The sequence below is a fragment of the Dermacentor andersoni genome, chromosome 4 (genome assembly GCF_023375885.2).
Source record: "Dermacentor andersoni chromosome 4, qqDerAnde1_hic_scaffold, whole genome shotgun sequence".
NCBI lineage: Eukaryota > Metazoa > Arthropoda > Arachnida > Ixodida > Ixodidae > Dermacentor > Dermacentor andersoni.
The window spans coordinates 43,410,865-43,434,611 of NC_092817.1; the positions used below are offsets into that span (position 1 = coordinate 43,410,865).

General features: G+C 47.1%; 1 protein-coding gene and 1 long non-coding RNA gene across 2 annotated transcripts in view; one reads left to right on the plus strand and one right to left on the minus strand.

Moving 5' to 3' along the window:
* Positions 1 to 10,367, minus strand: part of LOC129386175 (uncharacterized) — a 33,772-nt gene extending 23,405 nt beyond the window's left edge. The window contains exon 1 of the long non-coding RNA XR_011893831.1: positions 10,137 to 10,367. This is a non-coding gene — a long non-coding RNA (uncharacterized lncRNA). The remainder of the gene's footprint in view (positions 1 to 10,136) is intronic.
* Positions 1 to 23,747, plus strand: part of LOC126536716 (uncharacterized) — a 127,297-nt gene that overhangs the window by 22,837 nt on the left and 80,713 nt on the right. The window lies entirely within an intron of this gene.

The following is a 23,747-nucleotide window of genomic DNA, read 5'->3' on the forward strand; positions in this document are numbered from 1 at the left end:
GCAGATTTCGACGGTCAGCATGTATGGCGGCACAGACGACGGTACAAAGCCTGTGTGCCACATGTCGAAAATCGGCGGGTCCTCGGCCACGACGTGGAGCCTGGCCGCGGAAGAACTTGAGCTTGCTGCCGCATGCCTCCGCCGCGTACCCTTGCGACGGCTACCCTGGACGCGGGCTTGTGTTGTACCTGGGCTTGAATCAGGCTGCTGCTTGCTGTTCGTCCTCCCACTTCGGCATACACGTGCCAGGTGCCCAGTTTCCCCGCACGTAAAGCATTGTGCTTGAGAGAACTGGCACTGTGAAGGGGAGTAGGCACCACCACAGCGACCGCAGGTACTGCCCTTTGTCGCGAATTTGTTGACCGCCGCTTCCGCCGACGGTGAGCCAGTCGCACGGGAAATCTCGCCGGCGTCCTTGGCGGCAGCTTCCATTGCCAGCGCTGCCTTCACGGCGTCGTCCAGCGACGGGTCGGGAAGCTCCAGGAGTCGCGTCTGCATGGCGGGGTTGTTGATTCCGCAGACGAAACGGTCCCGGAGCAGCGAGTCCAGTTGGTCCCCGAAGGCGCAGGCACTCGCTAACCCTCGTAGCGCAGCAACGAATTGCCCGAGGGTCTCTCCTTCCCGGCGGCTCCGGTTGTTGAAGCGGAAACGCTCCATTAGTGTGGACGGTGCTGGGTTAAAATGCGAGCGCAGTATGGCAAGCAGCTCACCCAGCGTCTTAACGTGCGGCGTGGCTGGCTTGAGAAGGTCGAGCAGGAGGCTGAAGACGCGGGTCCCGCAGCTGGCCAGGAAAATGTCCCGCTGTTTGGCCTCGGGTGTGTCGTTTGCCCGGAAGAACACGTGGACTTGCTCCTCGTAAATTTGCCAGGCGGACCCATCTCCCTCGAACGGCTCGAGCCTTCCGTACAGCGGCATGGCGACAGCAACGGGGGGCGGTGTTTCTCCGCTCGCGGCGGCGTGGGACGCTCCGTAGGTACTTGTCGCCAGCTTCTTCGCCAGAGTCACGAGAATCCCATCCTCGTCGCCAGTGTCACAATCCACCCCGGGTCGTGAACAAGGGAGGGCTTCTCAGCGTGGTGGTGCTGAAAGATTACTGACCGGCGAGCTGCCGTGCTCGTCGGTGTTTATTGTGGCTCGGGTGACCACTGTTGCCTGCCGAGCTTTAGCAGGCCACCGAGCTTGGCGGGCTAACCAAGATTAAGTCCGAGGGGCCGTCACCTACTTGCTACAACCGAGCGCAAACACATTTTATTTAGACGAAAAGTGTAGCAGCAGACACGCCCAGCTCGCGCGCCTCGTTTTCGCCTGTGATTGGTCGGGCACCTCGTGACGTCAACAATGGCGTTCGTCTGGACCGACTGCTGCAGCTACACACGAAGCACGGTTCAAGGTAGTTTGGTAGTGTTTTGCTGAGACGGTCATGGAAAATTTCGAGAGCTTGCGTTTCTCTGAGGAGTTCGGCGTTAAGTCCAAATTCAACGAGAGCGATATTGCGCGCGACGGTGACGGGCGACGGCTTCGAGGGACAAAACGGGCCGTCGCTTGAACAGATCGCTCGGTGTTGTCGCTCGATCGCTTGTTTCTAGAAATCTAGAATTCGTCGTTCGTCGCCCGGAAATGCTATGAGCGACTAGCCAATAATGCGAAGCCGAAACTGGATGTACGTAACTCAAATACTACTGTTTGTCGCACGCAACGAGCAAACTATAGAATTTTACACGTGCAAAAATAAGAACCTAGTGCAAGACCTTCAGAAATATTTTATGCTCCTTCTTCAGTAAAATACATCAACTTAAATTGTAAAGCATGCGCCACGCTAGTTTCTGCGCGTATATTGCTGCCCTCATACCGGGAAGTCGTCGCTCAAAGCCGTCGCTGGCGTGGAGTTCGGCTTGCAGGCGACGAGTGAACGCGACAGCCGCTTGTCGCGCTGTCGCTGTCGCGTGCAAGATCACTTGTAAGGGGTTTATACTTTACTCCCTACATGTACGAACCGAGTGCGAAGAGCCGGCCTCTCCAAGAAGCAAAAAAATGCTGGTGCAAGCACTGCTTTCCACGTGAACGAAGGCAAAGTGTTACATCTCCTTGTGTTGGAAATGTTCTTTGGCGAGTATGTTTTTTGCTAAGCTGCATTCAGCGTTCCAGTGAGTACGTTTCCGGGCAAACAACTGTAGTGTTATGTTCTTGCATGCCTCCTCGTAGAACGTAAGCGTTGATGCAATCTTCGGCATGTGTGCGCTGCCCCAAAGCTGTCGGCAATCTACACAGACGGTTTGAACGCGGGAAAAGCTTACCGGCTGTTGTAGCACGTGTAGTATAGAACCTTCATCAGCGCGCCATCCGCATGCTACTCGTAACCGGCGAATTTCGTCGGCTACGTCAGATGGTCGGTTCCTCTATGTGTGCGAGAGAAGGGGGAGCGCAGCGTCCTGGCGTGAGCAGGCTTTCCAACACATGCAAACTTGACACTTGCACTGCGTTATGGTAGCTGCATGCAGGCTGTTTCACAACACACGTGCGAATAGAAAATTCGCGGCGCTTGGCGATGAAGCCTGCGTCAAGGGTGGGAGATAAACATGCACCTTCCGTTCAGCGTGCCATTTTTTTTTATGATAACCCAAAGCACGCATTATTGATAAACTTAGGTAGTAATCGTCACGGAAGTGGTTAGAGCACAACACTGTTGTTCTTGAGCGCTTGAAGTTGTTTCGCTTCACAGCAGCCTCCCACTTAGCTGAAAGCTCCTTGTCTTGCAGCAACTAATGGAACATCGAAACGTCGCGGCTGCTGGTGTTCGTGCAAGCGTAGGCTGCACAGAACGCCGGCATGATCTGCCTACAAGTTCAATTGATGCTGCGCACGTCAACTACCACTCCTATATACACACAAACAAAGGAATGTAGGGTCGAGCGAAGCAGATTAGGACGGCACGCACGCAGAAATAAGCCCGGTCAGGCACGGTCGCGGAGACTGCGAAGGAGCGGAACACCAGTGTTGACGTCACTACGCCGCGGTTTCCGGTCTCCGCTCGCATCGTCAGCGTCAGCAGCAGCGCGCGGCGCTCGACGGGGGGCGGAGCTACAGCGCAATTTTAACCGACGATTGCGTCGCTCCTAAATGAAAAATCCCCCCCAAAATTTTACCTTCATGGTTTATAAGGTTCCCGCATCCGTATATGAGCGTTTTATTGAATTCGACAGACTCTTCAGCTTCCCTTTAACGCACCCGTCGCCACCAACCATCGTCGATACCGCAGCTCCGCCTCTGCCGCAAGCGGCGTCCACGTACGCTACTTTATGCGCCGATGTGTTTTTAAGTTTATTTACTAGAGCCTTAGCCACTCTTTGTTGTAGATAGAATGCATATATTTAGGTAGGGGGGCGATTCGGAAGCGTTTACGCGCGTCCGACGCAATGTCCTTCTTGTCAGTCGAGGCACCCCTGTCGCACCCCTGTTGCGGTTGTCTCGTTTCGCGCAGCGTATGATTGTGCGCGCTGTGCACGAGAACAGCTGACTACCGGTATAAGTCAGTGCTACACGAACAGTGAGGCAGACACAAGCGGATCACAGAGCATGATCGAGCGCTGGAACACTGTAGGAAATGACATAGTTTCGGTGTCAGCGCGCGCGACTGCACGACGGGGGAACAAGCAGACGAAACGGAAATACGTCTGTGTTGCTGCGGTGCGAAGCAAATACACGCAGATATTTGGTTTGTGTGTTTTATTAGTTTCTAAACTTTAATTCGTCTATCGATGCAACAGATTACACAAATAACAGATGTTGCATGCCATTAAGAGCGACGTCACAGCAAAGACACATGTACGCAGGCGCGCTAGCACGTGTGCGTCTTGGAGCGCGGCGCCCGCGAGGAGAAGGGCCAACGGAGTTCAGTTTGTAAATTCAGCTTTTTCCGCGGAGCGTAGCGATGTAATACTTAGCAGACACGATCGTTAACGCACATTGTATTCACGAGGCTTGTCAGCTCAATATGCCCAGACCTGGTGCGGGGCCCTTTAAAGGGAAGCTGAAGCGGTTTTCAATTTCCATGAATTGCTGGGGTTGGGAAGAACAGACCTATTCATTTACGGTTCTGAATTGTTTTCTTTGTTTTGTTAATATAAGGCACAGAAATAGCTTTCTAAATCCCCCCCGCGGACACGCCCCCGTCGCTTCCCGGAGCGCCGGGTGAGGCGGTTACCAGAGGAGAGAACCGGCGAGAGTGACGTCACTCGCGGGGACCGTACTGCCGGACCGGCGTGCTGGCATGTGCTGGCATGTTTCTTCCCGTCCTGCGCTTTACTAAACGACGCTATGAGAGATATGCCGCCACTGACGTTTGTTTTCTTTTGCGATTTTCGTGAACTGTGCTTCCTTTCTGTGCTGCGTGAGTGCCTACAGCCAAGGGTGCCCAACCTGCCCTCGTTCTGTGCACATTCGGCTGTGCGAACACAGGCGGCCGAGACGATGTGGTGCTTCACATGTTCCCGAAGGACAAGAAACTTGCAGCGCAGTGGGTCCGTGCGGTGAGGAGATAATTTCGTGGCGACGAAATCAACTGTGCTGTGCTCGGAGCATTTCCGCGACAGTGGTTATCATCGGAGATTGACAACGATGCGGGCAATCGGTATTCCAATTAAATCGGCGCGACTGAAGTTCGGCGTTGTTCCGTGTATATTCTCCCACAAGACAAACACCTCGCCACCTTGGCCTTCGCCAAGAGGAGAAAGGGTGAGGTAAGGGTTTTAATGTGCACACGGGCAATGTTTTAAACAGATGATCACCTGAGTGTCGAACAAACGGCCTTACAGCGGCATTTGACGAAGCGAGGTGGAGGCACAGCCGGGAATATGCACATGCGTGCAAACAGCTTGCCGTTTTCATCCTGTTTTTTTTCCTGCTGTGTCACGGAACACTGTACTACGGCTGTTTGTTCGGTGCTGTTTTGATACGGTGAAATAACTGACCGGGGGTACGCTTGTGCATTACGTGATATTTGCTATTCGTCCCACCACGCGGTGCCCGCAGGTTTAGCTGTTCAGCATTCGTGTTCAAATCGCACGACATGAGGCGTTACGGTAATATTTTCATGCTCGCGATACAGTAGTTGAACTCGGCGTGCAAAACTTCGTTCCGTAGATTTCGCACTCACAGCTTGCTACCAGCAGCGAAATGCCGCAAAAACAAGCGTCGGCACAGCCGCGCCCGTGGCAAGGCGAACGGGCTAAAATAATGAAGTAACGTTGTGAGGTATTGAACTTGTCAGCGTTCGACGTCGTCTAGCTCAATACAGGCATCGCTGCTGCACAAAAAATGTTTTCTTGCCTTTGTACCTTGAGAACTAGCTATGTATCAGGCATGACAAAATTATTATTTGAAAGTAATTATATTACATTACTCATTACTTTCTTATTACAATCATCGATTTGAATAACATTACCGATTACCGCTTTCAATAATGGTATTACGTTACGATTGCTTCCAAAAAGTTGTTATGCATACAAGAAGCAAAAAGCAAAGTTTAAAGGGACGCCAACCTTTCTTCAAGGTAACATACACTTGCCAACATTTCATGCCCTCCCCCCATGTTCCTCCACGACACCTCACGACACTACCAGCGTTCTGGCACCATACACAACTTACTGGTGCATATTTAACGCAATTAATAAATTACTTCAGCCATGAAATTACAGACACCAAATAATTCACATTGCTAAATCACTAGACAACTAATCCATCACATAAATTACTGAAAAAGGTATTTCAATTACTGGAAGTAATCCAACTGTTGTCATGTTTGCTGATATGCATGATATGCTGAAATTCATGACATCCATGCCTTGTACTCTTTCAGGTTCTAGCAGAGCACCTAGAGAACCGAGCACCTGATGAACCTGTTCCACTACCATCACCAATCGAAGAGTTTGAAGCAGCCAGTGTGACACAGGCAGATAATGTTGAAGAGCTTGAAGTAGCCAAACGCGGCACTTATGTTCGCGATCGTGTATCAACACGCAAAAGACCACGGAACTTTAGACAAGCAGCGGCAAGGTGGTTGACATCGCGTAATTGCACCCGTGTTTACAATCTAATGCGAAGTTAGTGCTTCGGCATTCTTCCAGCAGTAAGTTCCCAGTGACACTTTAGCGCATGTTTTCTCCCGTCATTGGAACGTGCAGCTACATGAAAAAGAAACAAAGAAAAACATACGTACCAGCTAAGATTCCCAACGCGCGAGAAGGTGCACACATCGCTCTCGCTGTTGGCACATTCAACATTGTCGTTGCCGCCATCGTTTTCCGTATCGGCTGTCGGTTCGAACATGTACGGCGAAAACACAAGCTGTCCGAGACAGCGAGAACGTTCCATAATGTTTACAACTCAGCCATAGAATAAAGAACAACTTTGACTCAGCTATGAAGCCAGAACAGAACAGCGTGCTACGCTCTGAAACGGCGGCGCCGACCGGCGACTGCCGCGAATGACGTCACAGCGGTCCCGACCAATCACGGGCAACAGCGGCGTTCGCGCGATGCCCTGAGGCGCTGGTGCGCGTTTTCTTGGAAAAACAGGCGCTTGCGTTTGTTTCCGCGCTTTTTGAACTAGATATTCGTGTTCAGGAGACTTTTTTTCGAAAAGTGTTTCAGCTTCCCTTTAAGGGCTGAACCCAGCAAAAGTTGGTCATAGAAGAGGTCTGATTTTTAATACGTAAAGCATATTGTGTAAACACAATCTCATGAAGAGCTGGTGGAAACAAAGATAACATATCTAGAGAGTGTCACGTGCGTCGGCGCTGGCTTAGCTATTCTAGACGAGTTCACCGACCTTTTGCTCAATGGAAAAATATATCATAAACCGAGGCATAGCAAAAAAAATAAAAGAAAGCAATTGCGACTACGACATAACAACAAGGCTCTGCATATTCCTTTCTCCCCGAATATGCAAACACACTAAACACAGGCGCTGTTAGATATGCGCCCAATTTTTTAACTATGTCGGCTAAAAAAGCAAAAAAAAAAAGACTTGCAATACGTTTTTTATTTCTCTCACTTTTCGCAGCTCTGTATTCGGTCCTCTCAGCTCGTATAGTATCAAAAGGCTAGAATTTCAACTGGTTTAGCAAAGAAGGATGTAGCGAAACGGCTTTTTGAATGTGTGGTTTTGGTTTTCACGCCGCCGGCGCCGCCGCCGCCGACTAGAAACGACCACCATGCCGCCGCAGGTCGAAACCGACACGGCGCACACCACTAGCCAGCGTGTATATGGCTAGCGCGTGGGTGACGTGTGGGCGCGATTTAGGGAAGCCGCTGCCGCCGAACCTCCCAGACGACGCGGGCTACTCTGGCGCCACCTCGTAGCCACCGTCACCGCATTACGTTTTTGTTCTCACGCTTTCGCCATACCCTCCTCCACTTTCCGCCTCATGGTTCCGTTGCACCCTCCTCTCCACTTTACTACTAGCGCCTCTTCGCTCTCGCAGCTATTTTTTCATCCCTCGCTGCGCGCCGCGTTCACTCTCATCTTTCGCTGTGCTCGTTCGCTCGGTTACGCCGGGAACGCCGACGCTCGCCGCAGGAACGGGCGCCTAAGAGCTGTGCTCTAAAGGTGGGGCAGTATGACTGCCCTAAGGAACATCTATTTAGGAACATGGGGAACGAATATTTGTCAGAGACCTCGTACCCCAAATAAGATATGAGATATGACAGTGATTTCATATGAGAGTTCATATGAGATAAAAACAGCGATTTATAGATGAGAAGACTGACTCTTTTTGACAATGAAGAATGCACCTTCGACAGAACGCCCGGAATCCTGGTTGAGCAGGAAAGCAACGTTTTAACATGCGCAGTCCATGACATGTGTTGTTCAAAAGTTGCACGTAATAATATCAGTATTTCTAAGCGACGGCAAGAACATCACCTTTGTTCTATACAGCTACTTGGCATTTTTTTATCTTTAAAACTAGTGCATGATGGTTGTGAGACCCTGAATATGCAAAATAACAGGGATACCAGAATACTACCCTGGGGCACTCCCGCTGAAAATGCTTGTGAGTTGGAGGCGTGATTGTTGATGACAACCGTCCGCTCGGCTCAGTCGGCTTGAGTTACCCAGATTAAATTTTTAAGTTTGATTACTTAGACAATTAACTATTTCTTTTAGGGCATAAGTTCGAATGTAAAGGCACTGACTGCGCGCAGACACACCCAATAAGCTTGTTGCCATAGCGTTATTTTCTATAAATGGTTCTTAAAAAACAGGCTCTAGATATAAACCTAGATATATATAAAAGACCTCTATATATAAAAAAGGACGTCACTGCATGCTTGCGTGGGCGTTTGGATTGCAGTGCTTTAAACGGTGTTTCCAAAAAAGTGATGAGCAAGAACTTTCCTACCTTGTTCTCCTTTTTCGCCACCTTTACGTTCATCGTGGTGACAACCACGTTGGGTGTTCTGATCGTGCTCTACGACATTTTCAAGCTCATGTCCTACAACCTACCTAGCTATAACCTAGGTTTAACTTAGCTAAGTAGCTGACTAATGACAGTTCAGAAAGTAGTGTAACCAAGGACAAGCGTGAAAAAAATGCTGCTGGCCGCGAGCACTTGTAAGGTTTGCCATTAAATAAGCTCTGTTAAAGTTACGTCAAGCACTAAGTACATTACGCTAGCTGCTGCCCTTAGTTTGCAATTATGAGGAGATAACTACATGAACACGGCACTTGATGACCTCCCGTCATGAGGCCAGACTCCCATTACCACCACTAAGGCTACAAATCGTCGCAGAAGTACCCCGTCATCTCCTGCACCATGGGTGTCGATATACGCTCAAGATGGGGTATACACAAACACAGCGGTTCCGAAGAATGGAAAACGGGTCACATTCGTCAGTCCTTCATTCTCTGTATTCAAGGTACTCGCAGATCCTTGATAATGTTTTATTACTTGAGCTGCAAACCTTACACGGTGCGACCACAGCTGTTTGTGCCTTGACCAACGTTGACGCCGTTCACATCCAGACCGACTCTCCCAACGGTGTCAAGCACATGAAACAGGTTTTATAAAAAGTGCGTCTGTGAAGAAATTCACAGCGTTCCCGCGTCCCCGTTCACACTCAAAGCCCACTGGGTGAAGAGGCGTGATAACGACCGGTATACCATATCAACGACGACGTCACACACTATCCTTCTTTACCAGATGGCGCACTTCCGTTCGTTTCTATCGCCGCTCCATTTATCAGCCCGAAAATTATTTCTCATATAGGAAACACGTGCTCTAATCCTCCGCCTTCTCCGTAATATCATTCGGGTGGAGGAAGTCTCTCTGAGGAGACTTCGGGCTGGAGCTTCCCTTCCACCTTCCGCAACATGGGCCTGGCGCTTACAATTTGAATATCCTCTGATATGTGCCCAAAGTCCGCTAGCCCACGCGTGGAGCTGCGGCTCGCCATCTGATGTTGTTGTGCCGAGGGAGAGAGGTCACGTCTCACGTGCCGGGATATTGATGGACCAGACTACGAAACTAACAGGTAACTACGGCAAGCGTGTTCCACGGGGTACTTACGCGGTTTCTTTACAAACATTTTAGGGAGTCTTACAAATAGAAGACTGAAAGTTAGGGAACGATATCGACCGCGTGCTTACAAAAGAATGCAAAAGTAGCACAAAATAGCCGAAGTGGGTTTGGGTTTTTGTGCAGGCTAAGTCTGCTGCAGGTAGACTGTTCTAAAACTCCAATTTCAGCCGTTGTTCGTGCGAAGAATCATCTTTGTCCGTATCCGCAAAGAGTTCTTACAATTGAACTGTTCAAATGAGGATGCGCAAGTGAATCGTGATGTTGGACATAATTAGCGAAGGCAGCTGGCGAATGACAAACAGCTCTTATGAAGAAAATGATTGTTTATTTGGCTCATAATTCTTCTCACTAATAAAATCCCGTTGCTTTCGGGAATTCTACCTTTTGTTCAGTAATCATGGAAGGAATTTCTACGGTTTTAAGAAAAAAAGTACAACTGAATTTTTTAATTACCTGCTACATTAAAATATTGCAGCAACAAGTATTTGTACATTTAGTGGCGACATCAGCTTGATAATTATGAACAAACAATATACTGCTTGACCATTGTGTAGCTTACCTTATAGATATCTTGGTACTGAACGTAGTGGCTGTCATCGTCAATGCGTGTTTCTTCGCCCGGTATGGTTTCAGTAAGAGCATATGTGTTCATGAAAGCAATCGCGGCCAAGATATAGAAATATTTTGTATAAGTACCCTGCATTTTGTCTGTTGGTTCTTTCATGTCTTGCTCTCCTTTTCGACCTCCGCTAGACGATGTGCCTGCGACACCTCGATGTTCACAAACAGTGGGTTAGCTCAAATCTTATGAAGCTTATATACCAAGTTGCCACTTTTATGTGACATTCAAAACGAGGAGAATAAACGATACAACGTCAGATCATTATGTTCGGTTGCCGGCGTACTAAGACGAGCGCAAAGGTCGGGAGTCGCAGAACTAAATCGCGATAATTGTAATATTGGACAACCGATTACAAATCCAAGATCTCGCGAAATTTCAGTTTCCAGATGACGATGTTTTATTGCATTATTTGTGTGTAAACAAAAGGAAGATGTAATGCAAAGGTCGCATTGGTGCTAGAGATCAATCAGTAGCAGTATATGTATGCGCGCAAGAAATAAAGCGTCTGTGAAAAAGGTCACCCCACGATCAAACACCAATCGGGAGGCGTTCTGCAAACAAATTTCAAGAACATTTGAAAGCAGCCTCAACTGTAATAAATACAAAGTATCACGACACTGTACGAAAAAGAAAATGAAATAAAAAAAATATTTGCCAGGCCTCATGATATTAACGTTCATAAGACTTAAACGTCGAAACGTGAGATTTAACATTAGTAGCAATAATAAGTTAACCTTCATTAAAAAAATGAAGTAGTTGCGTCTTTTATCAAACTAAATGAGAGTCTCTAAGTGAGAGTCTCTAAGGGAGAGTCTCTGTAAGTGAGAGCCTCTGTAATATACAGGAAAGGTGACAGAAACGATCTTTCCGATTAACGTTCTACTTCGATGTTGGCAGTGTTTTCAAAAGGACTAGTGAAAATTTTACTTAAACGTTTCACTTCCTTCATTGAATGTTATAAAATTTTAAACGCAGAACAATGTTGCTTTCAAAAAAAAAACATAAATCAACAAAGCTTTCTATTCTTGCACAGAAAGAATTTATGCTCTAAAATTTTGAAAATCATAACTTAGTTTTAGGTGTGTTTCTCGACTTGACAAAAGCTTTCGACAGCCTTAGTTGTTGTCAACTATTTCTCCAAAAGCTTTGTCACTATGGTACAAGGGATAATGCCCACTCTTTAATATCATCGTACTTACGACAGCGTACACCGTGTGTAGAGATTAACGGCTTCGTATCTTCCTTCAAACGGGTAAGTCTAGGAGTGCCTCAGCAAGGCATTCTAGGCCCGTTTTTATTTCTTTTATATATCCAAGATATCGTCACCATTGATGAAGCGGTGAATTGCGTCATTTACGCTGATGATCCGAGCCTCTTCTTCTCTGGTAACTCTACAGCTGATTTAGCAAATCATGCCAACATTACTCTAGATTAATTCAACTATGGTGTACACAAAACCGTCTAGAACTAAATGTCAGTAAAACTAAACAAGTAATATTTCACCCGCGCCACAAAGAGATTCCCATGTGGCCTCTATTTCTCAATGGCATATCGATTGAATACGTTCAGTCCATCAAAACTTCTGGGATCTATATTTCTGTAACTATGTCGTGGAATGCACACGTTGACTCCTTGGTTGGCAAGCTTTCATGCACTATTGGTCTGTTGCAGCGGCATTGTGCAACGTTCCCAATATCCGTTAATGTACTAATATATAACTCATCATTTTCTTCTATTCTTAATTACGGTGCTTTTGTTTGGGACACAACTACAGACATTAATATTACGAAACTATTGTTACTACCAAGGCGAATTATTAGATTAGCTTGCAAAATGCGTTTTTTGTCTCAAACAGCTTCACTTCACTTCACTTCACTTCACTTTATTACCTTAAAGGCCCCCAGGATTGGGGGTATTACATAAGGGGTGGGTAGCTATTAAAATAAATTATATACACAAGGGAAAGATGTTTAGGTACAAGTTTGCTCGCTGGTAAATATGTTAATTATACAGTTCAAAAACGTCGATGGGCAGGTGATTGCGGCGATGTCGTGTGGAAGGCCGTTCCAGTCCGAGGCTGAACGTGGGAAGAATGATGTGGCAAACGTGGTAGTGTGCGTACGTGGACGGGCGACTTGAAAGGGATGACCAATGCGGAGAGAAATGCGTGCAGGAGGGCTGATGTAGGGTGGATGATGAAGTGAGCTGTAAAAAAACCTATGAAATAAGTACATAGTAGCGATACGACGCCGACAAGTCAGGCTTGTTAAGCCGGATTCTGCTTTCAACGATGATATACTGACATTATATGAATAGCATGAATGGATGAATCTTGTGGCACGATTCTGCACTGATTCTAGACAGTTTGTTAGATATTTTTGGTTAGGGCTCCAGATGGCAGAGGCATATTCCAGCTTAGAGCGTACGAGTGACTTGTATGCAAGCAATCTTAGGTTTGGTGGCGCTAGACGTAGATGACGTTTTAGGAAACCAAGGCTTCTGTTAGCAGATGATATCACTCTAGTGACATGCGCGTTCCAGGTTAGATCGTTAGACAACGTTACGCCTAGGTATTTGTAAGACTGTGTTAATGCTATCGTGACGTGCGAAATTGTATAAGGGAACAGGAGAGGATTACGTTTTCGATGAAATGACATGAGTTTGCATTTATCGGGGTTTAGTTCCATGAGCCATTGGTTACACCAGTCCTGGACGCAAGTTAAATCTCTTTGAAGAGTTAGTTGATCAGAGGGGTTACTGATTGTGCGATAGATAACACAGTCATCGGCAAAGATGCGAATGTTACAGGAGACCTGTGTTGGTAGGTCGTTAATATATATTAAAAATAGAAGGGGACCAAGGACTGATCCTTGCGGGACGCCTGATGTTACTGCAAGAGACCTAGAGGTTTGATTATTAACGTGAACAAATTGGGTACGGTTTGCCAGAAATTCTTTTATCCACTGCAGTATGTTATGATGCAAATTTAACCAAGAAAGTTTTAGTAGCAAGCGCTCGTGGGGAACCTTGTCGAAGGCTTTCGCGAAATCTAGGAAGATTGAGTCAGTTTGAAGGTTAGAATCAAGGGCCATGTGCAGGTCATGGACAAAAATAGCTAATTGCGTTTCACAAGATAGGTTTTTACGGAAGCCGTGTTGAGAAGGATGAAAGAAATTAATAGAGTCGAGAAAGTTCATTATGCAAGAATAGATTACATGTTCCATGATTTTGCATGGCACACTTGTTAAAGAGATGGGGCGATAATTAAGGGGCGATTCTTTGTTACCTGATTTGAAGACTGGAACGACCTTCCCCACCTTCCAATCGCTGGGTATGCTACCTGTGGAGAGTGATTGTGTGAACAGTAATGATAAGTACTCTGAAGAAGCATGACGTATGTTTTTTAAGAGTTTGCTGGTGATTTCGTCAGTACCTGCAGAAGATGACATCTTAATATTTTCAATGATACCGGTGATGCCGTGTGCAGCGAATGTGACTGGTGGCATGCGCGATCTTGGTTGGGAAGTTGGGACAAATGTTGGCATATCAGTTTCGTTTGTGAAGACAGATGAAAATGCAGTGTTAAATATATTTGCACACTCAACGTCGCTCACTTCCTCGCCATGCGTGTCGGTAAGTGTGATGATAGGCGCATAATCAGGGTTTAGAACTTGCCAGAACTTTCTGGGATTATTGCTTAGGATCTTCGGCAGGTCAGTATGAAAAAATGCATGTTTGGCATTAGAAATGGACCGCAAATACGTTGACTCAGCCTCGTAGTATTTATTCCATGCGCATTCGCTTGGGTTTAGTTTTGCTGTACGGAAAAGTCGTTTTTTCTTGTTCTCGAGCATTTTTAAGGACTTTGTGAACCATGGTTTATTATGATTGGCACGAAATGTAATGGTGGGAATGAATTTGGATGTTAGTTCGGCAAGCTTGGTTTTAAAAGTAAGCCAGTTGTCCTCAATTGATCGGTCATGAAAATCTCTTTCGAATTCTGGAAAAAAAGCAAGCAATTGGTTGTTCATTTCATTGTAATTGCCTTTGTCATAAAGGCGAATTGTTTTGTGGAACGTTTGGCGCGATTCCGCGATGAAGGTGAAAGTAGCATGTATAATTTTATGGTCGCTAACTTCGCGGAGATAAGTAAGATTCGCTAAACTTTCAGGGTGATTAGTTAGTATAAGGTCCAAGATGTTTGACGAATCACGTACGACGCGTGTAGGTTCTTTTACTAATTGGGTGAGATTAAAGTTTAAACAGACGTCAAGGAAGTTAGTTATTTCTTCATTGCTTGTTGGTGTGAAGTTCTGCCAGTCAATAGACGGGAAGTTAAAATCGCCAAAAAGAAGAATGCGCGCGTTGGGATGTGTAGTAGTAAGTTGATTTAGGCTATCATTTAGGTAATAAGAAAATTGTGGATAGCTGTAGGGGGGTCTGTAGCAGACACCTAGTATGACGGTTTGAGGTGCGGAACGGCAGATTACCCATAGTATTTCAAGTTCTGATTGGATATTAATAACAGAACAAGGCAATTGTTGGTTAGTGGCAATGAGAACACCTCCTCCTCTGGAGCCCTTGCGGTCCTTGCGGAAAACTTTAAAATTAGGTAGATTGGCAAGAACTTCCGTATCAGTGACGTCATCTGTTAGCCACGTTTCAGTTAGTACAAGTATGTTGCTGGAAGATGATGAAACAAGATTACAGATGTGTTCACGTTTGGGGAGGAAACTGCGTATGTTTGTGAAAATAATAGAAAAAGAAAGACTTGGAAGTTTACCACGAGGGCTGCTACCAGGAAGTTTAGTTACACGACGATGAACCGTATGCTATGAGATTTCTTTTACTGTCTGCGATGATTCGTCGAATGCGTACTGTTTCGGACCGATGAATAATGTTTTGTAGCGCAAGGAAAATTTTGTGTTTTTAGTTTTGGCAAATCTAACTAGATGCTTTCGCGCATCTCGGACAGGGCGTGAAAAATCCTCCCCGACGCTGTAATCAGTCCCTTTTAACTCACGGCCATTTGAAAGAATTAGCTGTTTGGTTTTAAAAAATGTCAGTTTGACTATAATTGGGCGAGAGCGCCCAGAAGAATGGCGCCCAAGACGGTGAGCCCGTTCAATTTCTTTTGGGTCAATGCTTAGACCTAAGTGATCACGGCAGAGGCGCAGGACAGTTTCTTCAGATTGGGCGTAGTTTTCCGATGCATTGTTATCTGTGATATTATAGAAAATTAAATTGTTTCGTCGCGAGCGATTTTCGGCGTCATCCAGGCGGGCTTCTATTCCTTTGATATCTTTGGCTGTTTGGGTGGTGTTAGTGCAGATCGCATCCATGTCGGTGCGTAGTATTACCAGGTCTTGATAGCGAGTTTCTAGGTTGGATAATCTCTTACTGAGGTCAGATATAGCCTGTTCTGTAGTTGTTAGTTGGTTTCTAAGGCCTTGAACCTCGGCGAGTAGTTGTGACTGACCAGTAGACAGCTTCTTTAGTTCTGCGAGTACAGTGTCGGGACCTGGGTTTGACTCGATATCACCAGCCAACAGCAACAAGGTACGTACTACATCATAACATTCAACAACAATCGAAAGGCAGCACTGTGGGCTCGGTAGCTGCAGGAGACAGTAGTTACTTGATTTTTTTGTGAAAAGACAATACTGATTACTGACCTGCGCAGCGAAGGCGAACGGCTTAGATGAGTGCATCGTGGCACAGCGACCGAGCCCACAGAGTGCCGCGCGTTGGTGATGGTCTTTTATAGATGGCTCCTCGGTTGTTGTCGATGACGGTGTGTGAATCCAGGGGCAGTTGAGGCACGGCAGCGGTGGCGCTGCCGGGCTATCTGTAGTAGCAGACAGCAGACAAGGGCTGACGGGCCACTCGCAGCGAAGTGGTTCGCTGAGGGCCGTGGCATCAGAAGCGGCGGGAACCAGGGCCAGGATGAGTATCCGGATGATTAGACGGGCAGACACCTGCGCAGCGAAGGCGAACGGCTTAGATGAGTGCATCGTGGCACAGCGACCGAGCCCACAGAGTGCCGCGCGTTGGTGATGGTCTTTTATAGATGGCTCCTCGGTTGTTGTCGATGACGGTGTGTGAATCCAGGGGCAGTTGAGGCACGGCAGCGGTGGCGCTGCCGGGCTATCTGTAGTAGCAGACAGCAGACAAGGGCTGGCGGGCCACTCGCAGCGAAGTGGTTCGCTGAGGGCCGTGGCATCAGAAGCGGCGGGAACCAGGGCCAGGATGAGTATCCGGATGATTAGACGGGCAGACACCTGCGCAGCGAAGGCGAACGGCTTAGATGAGTGCATCGTGGCACAGCGACCGAGCCCAATTATTTGCGAAATTAAAGTAGTTAAAGTTCGTTAACTTTATAAATTTAGGCTTTCTCGCTGCTATAAGACATGCGTAAAGGAGAGAGACACTGCATGGGAAAGTCTGGCCAATCTTGCAAAAAAAAAAAAAAAAAAAGCACAGTCAGATAAGCAACTAGCACTCCGGAAATATGGCATGTAACACGCTGTCGCACAAACTAGGCAAAACAAATGATTCGATGCCTGTTGCCTTCGCTCTTAAATAACTTGCACCAACAAAATAAATGGCGTGGACCTTGCAAACATATCACTGCAAGAAGTTCGTGACATGCTCTTGTAACAAATTTCTTATGTTTCCTTGGTTTTTAGCGAACATTACTTCGCAATTTTTTTTCTGTTATTCGTTTCACTGTTGAACTGTTTCACATGTTGATATATCACATTATCGCGTCATCTATTTCTGTAGAATTTCTTTCATCCTCCTAAAATTGCTTCCCTGCCTTTCACCGAAAGATAAATGAAGCATTGAATTGAAGTGACTCGAACAGTGCACGGAGAATTCAGCTAGACATTAGTCACGGCGAAAGTAGCCGTAGATTTTGTGCGGATGGAGGTGCGTCCCATCGCCTTCGCACGGTTAATTCACCTGTTCTGTCTAAAGCACCTACGGCGAGCGCCCCTGGTGTTGCTCGCTTTTCCGAACGCTAAGCTGAAGCGCGGTGCCTATTTCTCGCGCGGGTGTCATACTGCGCCGAACCGCACTTATCGGAGGCCCAAGCAGACGGAGACTGCCCGAGTTCCCGCCAGTGTGCCCATTAGTTATCGCGAGAGCAAACAGCACACTCGTGGGAATTTTCCTATAGCGGCCTGTCGCGAGGAGCCATCCTCATGCAGCGACGTGCTAGCGAATTTTAATGCGAAAGCATTATATATTATATGCCCCCCAATTTTATAAACTAGAAATATCGCAGCTTAGCTCAAAAGGCGAAGCATGGATTGCGATTGCACATTATTGGACAGCTACATGAATTAAGGATAGTAGTTTTATCGGCCGTACAAAAATGTAAACGTCACCTTACTAACGAAATTAAGAAGCATGGTATCACGCGCGCACAGGCAAACATAAACACACTTCCCTCGACGACCATGGACACTCGCTGTCAAAACGCTGGAGTGAGAAATCGCGGCGGCAGCAGCGAGCGAATTGACCTTCGTGCTGCCTCTCGCTTCAAAACGAACTAAGCGATGAGAACATAGTGCACGCGAAGCTATCATCCGTTGGCTGAGCTACACTCTGTACCCATCTGTCACGCGTACGGCAGCGCCTGGTACGTAAACATGAACGCAAGGTGCGATGCCTAGGCAACAGTCATTGCCGGAGTAGTTTAAATTGGACGCACGTTGAAAATACGACACTGATTGTACACGGCATGTGTCTTCCCTAACTAGGTTTTGTGTTCACCCCCCGCTTCCCGGTGTTAACCAACGTCTGTGGGGCGATGGTTACGCTAGCGTCAGGGCGCCTACAGTACCGGTTATGCCCGTCGCGTATGTCTTCGTCACCCGGTCTGTGGTCCATCGTTGCAAACCGGTCGTGATCAGTCGTCGCTGGTGCCCGGCGTCACCGTTGCCGCCGCTGACGTGACGAAGGCACAATCGCTCGAGAGCTGTCGCGCTCCGGCAGCCCGGGATCACGCGGGCCGGCCGGCGCTCGTGGTGCGCAGCGGGCCAGCTCAGGTCCACAGACTGGACGGTGAGTGGCTGCAGCCAGCCTTCGCGCGTCCGCGTTCAGCGGCGTGAACGCTGACGCGTCTCGGCGGATAGGTTCGGGCCAGCGATCGTTCCGGAGCCGGCGATCAGCTGCTCGGGCGGGACGTCGCTGGATCGTCACGCATATGGGGTAGGACCCAGAGTGGCGTTCTTCGGCCGTCCTCTCCCGGAACGCGGCCCCCCGGCCACCACGTCCTTCGATTCGGGCGCCCCGTCTCTAAGATGGCGTCTCCGCGCGCTCCCATCACTTCTTTTTTTCCAATGTCTTCTTGTCTGTTTTCGTTTATATCACGTCTTTCCCGCCCTCTTTCTTAACTTGTACTTGTCACTCCTGACACCGTCGCCGATTACTCTCAAGATAGAGCCCGCGCGGCCCCGCCATACGCAGCCGCCGACGGAGTAGGGGGAAGCTCCCCCACCGCCGTTGCCTTGCGCGCGACGGAAGACAGCGCGCTGCCGCTCCGCTTTCCTGCAGATGCAGCCACCATAATCGACTCACCTTGGAAAGTACACAATGTTATCGCACTTGGACTTTATGGAACATCAGGGCGACGACGACGACGGCAGAAACACGCCTGGAGTGTCCATATATGCGCTATCGCAAAAAAAAAAAAAACCTCATGGCTTCAATAAAAAAAGAAAACGTGCTGCCTACTGTCACTAGACTTTAACTTTTTTTCTTTATATGCAAGAAACCTCGTAAAAATCGGCGCAGTGGCTGATGAAAAAAGAACGATTTCTCTGTTCCTACGTATATAGATAAACAGTTTCGAACTCAAGCTTCCTCTTTAAGTTGTCTGCGCATCGCAGCATTGCCGCTGTCATAGTATCAAAAGGAATCATTAACAAAAACGTTGAATGGTGCCAGTGATAACTGCCGGGCGCGTCCGCAACGCTGTATAAGCGTTAGGCATAACACCATTAACAAGGATAAATACTTCTTGTTCAATGTGGCTTCTAACAAATTGCCGATAGGTAGAACTAACACTGCACGCCAGTCGTTTATCCGCAAGTAAACAGCGATTGACTGAGGGAAACGCTTTTGGACAAAAAAAAAAACGCAATAAATGTGCCCTTTGTTCTCTACTTAGAGCTGTGGGAACAAGGGACTCAACCCGATTAAATTTACCGGCCTTCAATAAAACAGTGTTGAACAAAACATTTTTTTTTAAATTTAGTAAGACAGAGGTGCTGAGGGAACCTCAATGCAATGAACGAGAGGGATAAGGGAATCCGTTGGGCTCGATTTTTCGTTAGTTACGGTCACATGAAGTCAGAGACACAGGGATGGACACACACAAGCGCTTGCGTGTGTACCTTAATGTGCCCGTGTGAAAAAAGTTTTCCGCGCTAATACACTACATCAAAGATGTTTTCAGACGTTCTAGCAGGAGGTGGAGTCACGTGAGGCCGAGTAAACCTAAACAAAAGAAGTGCCCTGTGCACACGCTCGATCTATGAGTGATGTTATTTTCTGAGAAACGCACGTGTATGGAGCCGGGAAGTATATGAAGATTAGAATTTTGAATGTCACCAAAAACAAATGTTCATTGATTATCACACGTTGGCTACGTCTACCTATGAAATTATGATTTTATCTGCCAGGAAACATATCCTAGCGAGGCGTGCTCTGACGGTTCACCTAAGAGCAAGGATAGCTTAAGTTGTTCTAGAAAAAAAAAAAAGCAGCAACCGTGCCGACCCTCAATATTAAAGGGCGATACAATGAACGCCACATCCCTGCAGGACATTCAGCGCTGAGCGGAAACCATCGCTGTGTTTCGCTTGCGTACTTTGTGACCTTTGCATATATAGTTACCCAAGAGTGGAATACTTCTCAGCCAGATGGCAGTCCGAATGTGAAGAAATGGCTCCTTCACATTTTACATGCTGAAATGACGCTAAGATTCTGCTCGTAGTGCGCGAAGTAATTACTTCGCACAATACGAGCAGAATCTTAAATTACTTTTCAAGCTTTTCGTACGTGTCACCGCTTAAATTGGGCCCCGTTTTCTTCATATAAGAAATATATGCCCTTTCAGGTCTTTCAATAGAAGCGGAAGAACCTTTTAAGCGTTTCATATGGCGCCTCTAAACGGGCAGTGAACTAGGTTTTAGCAAGTTTTATTATTTAATCCCCAATTGACGCATACACTTCGACGTTTCCCTGCGTAATGCCCTTGACATTCCTCGCATCAAATTGTAAACTTCGCGAGTAATCAATTTTTTCTAGAAGACTGAAAGGAACACAAAGTTTTTGAGCGTTTCTAGTCGCATTAACAGCTTCGCTGTAAGAACACCATAGAAACACTCATAAAGGAACTGCGATCCTCCGGCGCGATTTATAATCAGCAACATTACGAGGCAATTAAAATCAAGCTGCGAGGAATGACACGGCTCGTGAGTCCCCTTGCCAACTAGTCCGGCAGCGTTTGACAGATGTTTTGCTTTCTTGGAACAGATGCTTAATCATCGTAGCGTCCAGTGCAACGGTTTTGCCATCTGGCCCAACCCAGAAGAAAAAAAAAAGAAGAAGAAGAAGCGACAGAGAAAGTCAGACTGAAAACAGAGTGGCTAATTTTGTCTTGTTTTGTTGTTGCAAATAAGGTTTTTATGTTTACTCTTCGCCAGGTCAAGCTAACGCGTATCACATTATAAGAGACTTCTTTCAGGAGCGCTCTTATCTGAGCGCGCTGGGCTTCCGCAGCTTTCCCTGCGTCGTGACAGAATGTTGACCCCGAGTATAGGCATCACCATCACATTTAACGAAACCTTTTGCCCCTCTTATTAAACTGTTACTGAAAGCGTGATCCTATCTTGATAGATCAACTTTTCTTACGCTCTACTGCGCATTTACATAAAGCTACAATAATCACTGCATAACAACGTGGGGTAACACCCATTTAGCTCCACTACAACATTTACAGAAACAAGCCGTACGAATCCACCACCCACCAGATTCGCCGCGAAACAAATTCCACTTTCCCGATGATAGCAACTAATTACGGAAAGCAAACACTCTATACTGCTACTGCTCAGCACTATCATCACATTATCCGTACTATATATATATATATATATATATATATATATATATATATATATATATATATATATATATATATATATATATATATATATATATATATATATATATATATATATCGTGTTACCGTGAGATACACGGCGACAGGTTGGGTAAAAGCAAGCGAACATGACATCGGTATTCTTAGGCTCTAAATAGGGAATGTGTGTTCAGCTAGAAGCTCATTAACCTTCGTGCAAACCCGCCGTGGTTGCTCAGTGGCTATGGTGTTGGGCTGCTGAGCACGAGGTCGTGGATTCGAATCCGGGCCACGGTGGCCGCATTTCGATGGGGGGTGAAATGCGAAAACAGCCGTGTGCATAGATTTAGGTGCACGTTAAAGAACCCCAGGGGGTCAAAACCTCCGGAGCACTCCACTACGGCGTGCCTCATAATCAGAGAGTGGTTTTGGCACGTAAAACCCATAATTAACCGGGTTTTCCTTTAACTATCGTGTTGAAGGTTTAAGGAAAGTCCGCGAGCGCTGATTTCAGTTCCTGACGTAAAAGGGCGTACAAGTGCAATTGAAGCTGCTAAATGCTTTGTCAGCGCTTCGCAAGTCTAATGCCATCAACCTACCTCATTCTTTTGAATGCTCCGCTCTCTCCCTCTAGTCTGAAGTACGGCATTTACAAATGCTGACCAATTCGTTAGCACACACAAGAAGCGTAACCTTCCGACACGGGGCAGCAGAATTAATCAATGTCACCGACGCAGGCCCTTTACCCCACCTCGCGGAATGTGTCCTGCAAACTCTCCGCTCACATACCCAGCACGCAATTTTCAAGCTCTCACCCCACACTCCAAACACGGTTTGACTAGCGAACGGAATTTGGGTAGAAAAAGTCCCAGGTCGGAAACTCTTATCTCGTTTTTCGGAGCCTGAGAGCATCGAGAGCTTCATGGGTGCGGTTGCTATGGAAACTAGGATGTTTGAATTTCAAAACAGTCGGGCTATGGCATGGGTTGCCCCTAAGCTGACCCACCTCCACGTGCTTCTTGTTTCGTCATCCAGCTTCAGATTGCTTTTGGAGAGCGGCTGAACGTTAAAAGATAATCATGAATAACCGGGTAAGGGAACAAAAATTCGGTATCGCCAGTAAGCCTCTAGAGTTTGTGCAGGATTACGCTTACCTAGGTCAATTAATCACAGGGGACCACGATCATGAGACGGAAATTCATAGAATAAAAATGGGTTGGATCGCTTATGGCAGACGTGGTCAGCTCCTGACTAGAAGCTTACCATTATCATTGAAAAGGCAGGCGTACAATCAGTGCATTTTACCGGTGCGGACATATGGGCAGAAACTCGGAGGCTGAGAAAGAAGCTTGAGAACAAGTTAAGGACCGCGCAAAGAGCGATGGAAAGAAGAATGCTAGGCATGACGTTAAGAGGCAGAAAGAGAGTGGTTCGAATCAAAGAGCAAACGAGTATAGCCGATATTCTAATTGACATTAACAGGAAAAAATGGAGCTGGGCATGTCATGTAATGCGTAGGTTAAGCAACTGGTGGATCATTAGGGTAACAGAACGGGTTCCAAGAGAAGGGAAGCGCAGTCGAGCACGGCAGAAGATTAGTTGGGGTGATGAAATTAGGAAATTAGGAAACAGGGAGAGGCCTTCGTCCTGCAGCGGACGCAAAATAGGCTGCTGATGATGAGGAACGTTCGGCTAGCGCGCTTTCCGTGGCTCCGATCCCGAGCGGGCTCAGTATCGTCGCGATCCGAGCCCAGTAGGAGCAAACCAAGTTCTCCATTATATTAAGCGAAAGTTAAAAGCTACATGCTGTTGGTCAAAGCTAAGCCGAAGTTCTGGCCTCCACAACGACGTGTCATATACATTGAAGTGTTGCTCCGGAACGCCAAGCGCCGTCAGTCTGCGTATGCCTGCCGGAATGCTCGCCAAATGGCTGACAACTTCGCGCCAACAGCACGCAGAATCGCCAGTGTTTTCGTAGAAACACCGCAGATGGCGCCACCACTCCGCTAGAGCAGGGTACCATCATCGGGCTCCGGGCGCCGGCGGGTTTTCAAGCACTGACGCAACTAAACTGTGAGCGAGCTTCGAAGTACAACAGAATAAAACTCAGCTGGAAAGGTTATCAAATACCCTATGAATAAAAGTTAAGCATTAGCGTTTCCTCGATTATTGGGATTTCGAAATCGGGTTTCAGGGGAGAGGGTGTTTACGGTTTCAGCACTTTAGTTCAGTACTTTACTATTTCCAATTTTCTTGCTTTTGTTCGTTTTTTTTATTGTTTTCATTGTTGGTTTGTTCTTGAAGTACTACCGGGAAAATGGGAGGGGTGCTTGTGATGAAGTGGCGTATAGAAGGGAACGGTGCTTAGTTTCACGTTAACATTGTGCCCATGC